Source organism: Ranitomeya variabilis, chromosome 2 (genome assembly GCF_051348905.1).
Source record: "Ranitomeya variabilis isolate aRanVar5 chromosome 2, aRanVar5.hap1, whole genome shotgun sequence".
Lineage (NCBI taxonomy): Eukaryota > Metazoa > Chordata > Amphibia > Anura > Dendrobatidae > Ranitomeya > Ranitomeya variabilis.
The window spans coordinates 635,898,594-635,906,521 of NC_135233.1; positions in this window are offsets into that span (position 1 = coordinate 635,898,594).

The following is a 7,928-nucleotide window of genomic DNA, read 5'->3' on the forward strand; positions in this document are numbered from 1 at the left end:
CTTCACATTCTTTGAACCTGGCAGGTATGAAACCACAAAATTGAAACGAGAAAAAAACAACGACCAACGAGCCTGTCTAGGATTCAGACGCCTGGCAGACTCAAGGTAAATCAGATTTTTGTGATCAGTCAAGACCACCACACGATGTCTAGCACCCTCAAGCCAATGACGCCACTCCTCAAATGCCCACTTCATGGCCAAAAGCTCCCGATTACCCACATCATAATTGCGCTCGGCGGGCGAGAATTTTCTAGAAAAGAACGCACATGGCTTCATCACCGAGCCATTGGAACTTCTCTGTGACAAAACCGCCCCCGCTCCAATCTCGGAAGCATCAACCTCAACCTGAAAAGGAAGTGAAACATCTGGTTGACATAACACAGGAGCAGAAGAAAACCGGCGCTTAAGTTCCTGAAAGGCCTCCACAGCCGTAGGAGACCAATTAGCAACATCAGCACCCTTTTTAGTCAAATCAGTCAAAGGTTTAACAACACTGGAAAAATTAGTAATGAACCGACGATAAAAATTAGCAAAACCCAAGAACTTCTGAAGACTCTTAACAGATGTAGGTTGTGTCCAGTCACAAATCGCCTGAACCTTGACGGGATCCATCTCAATAGTAGAAGGAGAAAAAATGTACCCCAAAAAAGAAATTTTCTGGACTCCGAAGAGACATTTTGAGCCCTTCACAAACAGAGAATTGGCCCGCAGGACTTGAAACACCTTCCTGACCTGTAGAACATGAGACTCCCAGTCATCAGAAAACACCAAAATATCATCCAAATACACAATCATAAACTTATCCAGATATTCAAGGAAAATATTGTGCATAAAGGACTGAAAGACTGAAGGAGCATTAGAAAGTCCAAAAGGCATTACCAAATACTCAAAATGGCCCTCAGGCGTATTAAATGCGGTTTTCCACTCATCACCCTGTTTTATCCGCACAAGATTATACGCACCGCGAAGATCTATCTTAGTGAACCACCTAGCCCCCTTAATGCGAGCAAACAAATCAGTCAATAATGGCAATGGATACTGATATTTGACTGTAATCTTATTCAGAAGGCGATAATCTATACAAGGCCTCAGGGAACCATCTTTTTTTGCCACGAAAAAAAAACCTGCTCCCAGAGGGGACGAAGATGGACGAATATGTCCCTTTTCCAAGGACTCCTTAATATAATTCCGCATAGCAGTATGCTCTGGCACTGACAGATTAAATAAACGACCCTTAGGGAACTTACTGCCAGGAATTAATTCTATAGCACAGTCACAATCCCTATGAGGAGGGAGCGAATTGAGCTTAGGCTCCTCAAAAACATCCCGATAGTCAGACAAAAACGCAGGGACCTCAGAAGGAGTAGATGAAGCGATTGAAATCAGAGGTGCATCATCATGAACCCCCTGACATCCCCAGCTTAACACAGACATTGTTTTCCAATCCAGGACAGGATTATGAGTTTGTAACCATGGCAGACCAAGCACTAGTACATCATGTAAATTATACCTCCGCTTCATCATGCCCCTGAGAGAGGGCTAATAAAGCCTTTTCAGCCTGAATCTCCAGGTTAGGTTCCTCATAGAGCAATCCCAGTGCCAGAAAAAACGCATCCACACTGAGCAATGCAGGATCCCCTGGTGCCAATGCAAATGCCCAATTCTGAGGGTCGCCCCGCAGGAAAGATATTACAATCTTAACCTGCTGAGCAGGGTCTCCAGAGGAGACGAGATTTCAAAGAAAGAAACAATTTGCAATTGTTCCTGAAATTCAGGAAGGTAGATCTATGTCCAGAAAAAAACTCTGGAATAGGAATTCTAGGTTCAGACATGGGAGTGTGAACAACAAAATCCTGTATGTTTTGAACTTTTGCAGCAAGATTACTCAGGCTGGAAGCCAAACTCTGGACATCCATGTTAAACAGCTAAGGTCAGAGCCATTCAAGGGTTAAGAGGAGGTAAGAAGCAGCTAGACAGCAATTAAGGGCTAGGCAGCAAAACTCTGAGGGGAAAAAAAAATAAAAAATTTCCCTTAAACACTTCTTTTTCTCCTGCTTCAGCCCAAACAATTAACACTTTGTAGGCCGGCTATACTGTCATGGATCCCAATGGCTGGGGATCGCACTGGACAAGCAAAATAACATAAATAACGGACGAGCTCTAGGGTGATGGAACCTGGGCTGACCGCTGCCCTACTCCTGACAAACACAACTAGAAATAGCCAGGGAGCGTGCCTACGTTGATTCTAGACGCCACGCGCCAGCCTAAGAGCTAACTAGCACTGCAGAGGAAATAAAGACCTAGCTTGCCTCCAGAGGAATGAACCCCAAAAGGTATAGTTGCCCCCCCACATGTATTGACGGTGAAATGAGAGGAAGGCACGCACATAGAGATGAAAATAGATTTAGCAAAATGAGGCCCGCTATAACTAGAAAGCAGAATGATACAAAAGGGGTCTGAGCGGTCAGCAAAAAACCCTAATCAAAAACCATCCTGAGATTACAAGAACCCATGTGCCAACTCATGGCACATGGGGAGAACCTCAGCCCACTAGAGCTACCAGCTAGCATAGAGTCATAATTAGCAAGCTGGACAAAAAACCAAACAACTAAAAAACAGAACTTAGCTTATCCTGAGAGATCTGGGAGCAGGTAGTCAGGAACCAAACTGAGCACATCTGAGTACATTGATAGCCGGCAAGGGAATGACAGAAAAGCCAGGTTAAATAGGAAACACCCAGCCTCTGATGGACAGGTGGAAAGCAGAGACCGCAACCCACCAAAGTCACCCAGTACCAGCCGTAACCACCAGAGGGAGCCCAAAAACAGAATCCACAACACATATGGCAGGAGCCAGGAATGAGACACACGGGGCCAGGGTGGGGGATATTATTACCATAGGGGCTAATTAAGGAATATTATTACTGCAGTGACGTATTTATTTTATTTTTTGAGGACACTGTTTTAAATGGGGGGGCGGTCCTGTTACTGTGTAGAGTGATACTATGTCGCCTTTTTTTCTTCATGTGGTGTAATCTAGAAGTTGGGAAAAATTAAGCAATGTGTTCTGCAAGCGGAGCTCGAGATAACTGTGTTATTTCCTGCAGAGACGAGTCCTGGCTGGAAGAAGTGACGGCGGTCTGTGGATGAAAGTTGAAAGATGAAGGACGTCACCTAGAGCCGTCACTGGTGAGTCAGTGTGTTACCTATACACTGACACTATACATTGTATACTATATACAGAGCTCCTGTGTATAATGTCTCCAATGATCACTGTATTACCTATACATTATATACAGAGCTCCTGTGTATAATATCACCAGTGATCACTGTATTACCTGTACACAGACACTACATACTAAGTACAGATCTCCTGCGTATAATGGCACTTATGGTGATGGTATTGTGTTTTTTTTTATTGCTGATCAGTATTGTAGTATTCGGTCACTTTGTGGTGGTAATATGTGATCTGGTCATGGTGCGGTGGTATTTGTCCCTTGTATGTGCTACTTGGTCACTATGTGGTAATAATATGGTGTTTGGTCATGGTGCGGTGGTATTTGTTCCTTGTATGTGATGTTATTCGATCACTGTGGCCGTAATATGTGGTCTTGACATGGTGTAGCGGTATTTGTTCCTTGTATGTGATATTATTGATCATTTTAAAAATTGAAAAATAAATAAAAATATACATAAATTGTATTGCATATTTTAATAAATATTTAATAGGTTACAATAGAGTAGGGCCCGGCCAAAAGTGTCTACCGTGTTATGGTGGTGGCTTAAAAAATCTTTTGGCCAAAACAAAAGCTGCCGGCTATATGTGTGATCTGGTGATGGGAACTGTTAATGTGTGATAGGTGAGAAGTGGAGTTTTTCCAAGAGAGAGCAGTGGGACTGTGGACAGTTCGGAGGGTGGAGCGTGGAGGCGGGGCTGGGGTGGATCCTGGGCGGAGTCTCAAGGGGCCCCGAAAATTTTGCCAGTATGGGGCCTCGAAATTTCTAGTGGCAGCCCTGCATATTACCCCCACATAGTGACTGAATAATACCACATACAAGGAATAAATACCACCGCACCATGACCAGACACCATATTACCACATAGAGACCTATAATACCAGATACAAGGAACAAAGACCGACACATCATGTCCAGACCAGATATTACCACCACAGTGACCTATAATACCACATATTAGGGACAAAGACAGCCACATCATGTCCAGACCACATATTACCACCACATAGTGACTGAATAATACCACATACAAGGAATAAATACCACCGCACCATGACCAGACACCATATTACCACATAGAGACCTATAATATCACATACAAGGAACAAAGACCGCCACATCATGTGCAGACCACATTACCATCACAGTGCCCGAATAATATCACATACAAGGAACAAATACCGCCACTAGTGTTGAGCGATACCGTCCGATACTTGAAAGTATCGGTATCGGAAAGTATCGGCCGATACAGGCAAAGTATCGGATCTCGCCGATACCGATACCCGATACCAATACAAGTCAATGGGACTCAATTTTTTGGAAGTATCCCTGATGGTTCCCAGGGTCTGAAGGAGAGGAAACTCTCCTTCAGGCCCTGGGATCCATATGAATTTGTAAAATAAAGAATTAAAATAAAAAATATTTATATACTCACCTCTCCGACGCAGCCTGGACCTTACCGCTGTGAACCGGCAGCCTTCTTTGCTTAAAATGAGCGCGTTCAGTACCTTCCATGACGTCACGGCTTCTGATTGGTCGCGTGCCGCTCATGTGACCGCCACGCGACCAATCAGAAGCCGTGATGTCATCCCTCAGGTCCTAAATTCCTAGAAGGGAATTTAGGACCTGAGGGATGACGTCGCGGCTTGTGATTGGTCGCGTGGCGGACACATGAGCGGCACGCGACCAATCAGAAGCCGTGACGTCATGGAAGGTGCTGAACGCGCTCATTTTAAGCAAAGCAGGCTGCCGGTTACTACCAGGGCGCGTCAGAGGGTGAGTATATCCCTATTTTTTATTTTAATTCTTTATTTTTTACATGGATATGGATCCCAGGGCCTGAAGGAGAGTTTCCTCTCCTTCAGACCCTGGGAACCATACACTGGGAACTTCCGATTCCGATTCCCGATACCACAAAAGTATCGGATCTCGGTATCGGAATTCCGATACCGCAAGTATCGGCCGATACCCGATACTTGCGGTATCGGAATGCTCAACACTAACCGCCACACCATGTATAGACCACATATTACCACCACATAGTGACTAAATACTACAATACTGATCATTAATAAAAAAAACACAATACTATTATCATACCTCCCAACCGTCCCGGATCCCGCGTGGGTGTCCGGATTTTGACAGTCAGCACCGGGATCCCAGGCGGGACATTAGTTGTCCTGCACTACGTGCCTAGGGCGGGGACAATGCAGGGGGCGGCACCTGAGCAAGGTTTGTGGCTGTTTTTTTTTTATATAAAAGCTGGGTCACCTCCCGACCGACCCCGCCCCCCCGAACGCCCGCCTCCCACCTCCCACCCACCCTCCTTGAAGACGATACTCACCCTGCTCCAGCGATGGTCTCGGCTTCTGCAGCGCTCCTGAATGAGCGGTCATGTGGTACCGCTCATTAAGCTCATGAATATGCGCATATTCATGACCTTAATGAGGTATCACCTGACCGCTCACCCAGGAAGAAGGTGCTGCTGAGCCGGGAGTCGGGACAGAGCGAGAGGGATGGCCGCGCGGTGAGGAACAGGTAAGTATGAGGGACAGGGTAGGGGGGATGAAGGAGGACGGTAAGCCACGCCGTTCAAGATGGGAGCGTGGGGGAGGGTGTGGAGAGATAAGCCATGCATACAGGAGGGGGAAATATGAGCCATACATACAGGGGGGGGAATATGAGCCATGCATACAGGGGGGGGAATATGTGCCATGCATACAGGGGGGAATATGAGCCATGCATACAGGAGGGGGGGGGAATATGAGCCATGCATACAGGGGGGGAATATGAACCATGCATACAGGAGGGGGGAAATATGAGCCATGCATACAGGGGGGGCGAAATATGAGCCATACATACAGGAGGGGGGGGGATATGAGCCATGCATACAGGAGGGGGGTCATTATACAGTAGTAAGCATCATGTGTGATCATTATACAGTATGGAGAACTGTGTGGCCATTATACAGTATAGAGCATCATGTGCAGTCATTATACAGTATGGAGCATCATGTGCGGTCATTATACAGTATGGAGCATCATGTGGCCATTATACAGCATGAAGCATCATGTGCGGTCATTATACAGTATAAATTATCATGTGTGGCCATTATACAGTATGGAGCATCATGTACAGCCAATATACAGTATGGAGCATCATGTGCAGTCATTATACAGTATGGGGCATCATGTGCAGTCATTATACAGTATGCAGCATCATGTACAGCCAATATACAGTATGGAGCATCATGTGTGGCCATTATACAGTATGGAGCATCATGTGCAGCCATTATACAGTATAGAGCATCATGTGCAGTCATTATACAGTATGGAATGTCATGTGCGGTCATTATACAGTATGCAGCATCATGTGCGGCCAATATACAGTATGGAGCATCATGTGTGGTCATTATACAGTATGGAGCATCATGTGCAGCCATTATACAGTATAGAGCATCATGTGCAGTCATTATACAGTATGGAGCATCATGTGCAGTCATTATACAGTATGGAGCATCATGTGTGGTCATTATACAGTATGGAGCATCATGTGTGGCCATTATACAGTATGGAGCACTGTGTGGCCATTATACAGTATGGAGCATCATGTGCGGCCATTATACAGTATGCAGCATCATGTGCGGCCAATATACAGTATGGAGCATCATGTGCGGTCATTATACAGTATGGAGCATCATTTGCAGTCATTATACAGTATGGAGCATCATGTGCAGTCATTATACAGTATGGAGCATCATGTGTGTTCATTATACAGTATGGAGCGTCATGTGTGGTCATCATACAGTATGGAGCATCATGTGTGGCCATTATACAGTATGGGGCACCGTGTGGCCATATTTTTTGTTTATAATTATTGTATATGAAACAGTGTGATCAGCAGTGCTAAATGGGTGTGGTTGGGACATGGATATGGGTGTGACTAAGGCCGGGGTCACACTAGACTATAATACGGACGAGTGCTATGCGATAAAAAATCGCATAGCACTCGGCCCAATGTTAATATATGGTTCAGCTCCCATCATCCGATATTTTCTCCACCGTATTTCGGATCCGAGGGAACTCGCAGCAGGCTGCGATTGTCAGCGTATCTCGGCCGAGACTCGCCAATGCAAGTCTATGGGTGCGAGAAAAAATCGGATTACACACGGGCCATGCGTGTGCATTGCGAGAAATACGCAGCGGTGTTCTATAGAAAAGCCGGTAATTCAATTGCCGACTTTGCATTTCTCCTTCACAAACCCAACAGGATATGAGACATGGTTTACATACAGTAAACCATCTCATATCCCCCTTTTTTTTGCATATTCCACACTACTAATGTTAGTAGTGTGTATGTGCAAAATTTGGCCGCTGTAGCTGCTAAAATAAAGGGTTAAATGGCGGAAAAAATTGGCGTGGGCTCCTGCGCAATTTTCTCCGCCAGAGTAGTAAAGCCAGTGACTGAGGGCAGATATTAATAGCCAGGAGAGGGTCCATGGTTATTGGCCCCCCCCGTGGCTACAAACATCTGCCCCCAGCCACCCCAGAAAAGGCACATCTGGAAGATGCACCTATTCTGGCACTTGGCCACTCTCTTCCCACTCCCTGTAGCGGTGGGCTATGGGGTAATGAAGGGTTAATGCCACCTTGCTATTGGAAGGTGACATTAAGCCAGATTTTAGCAGCTACA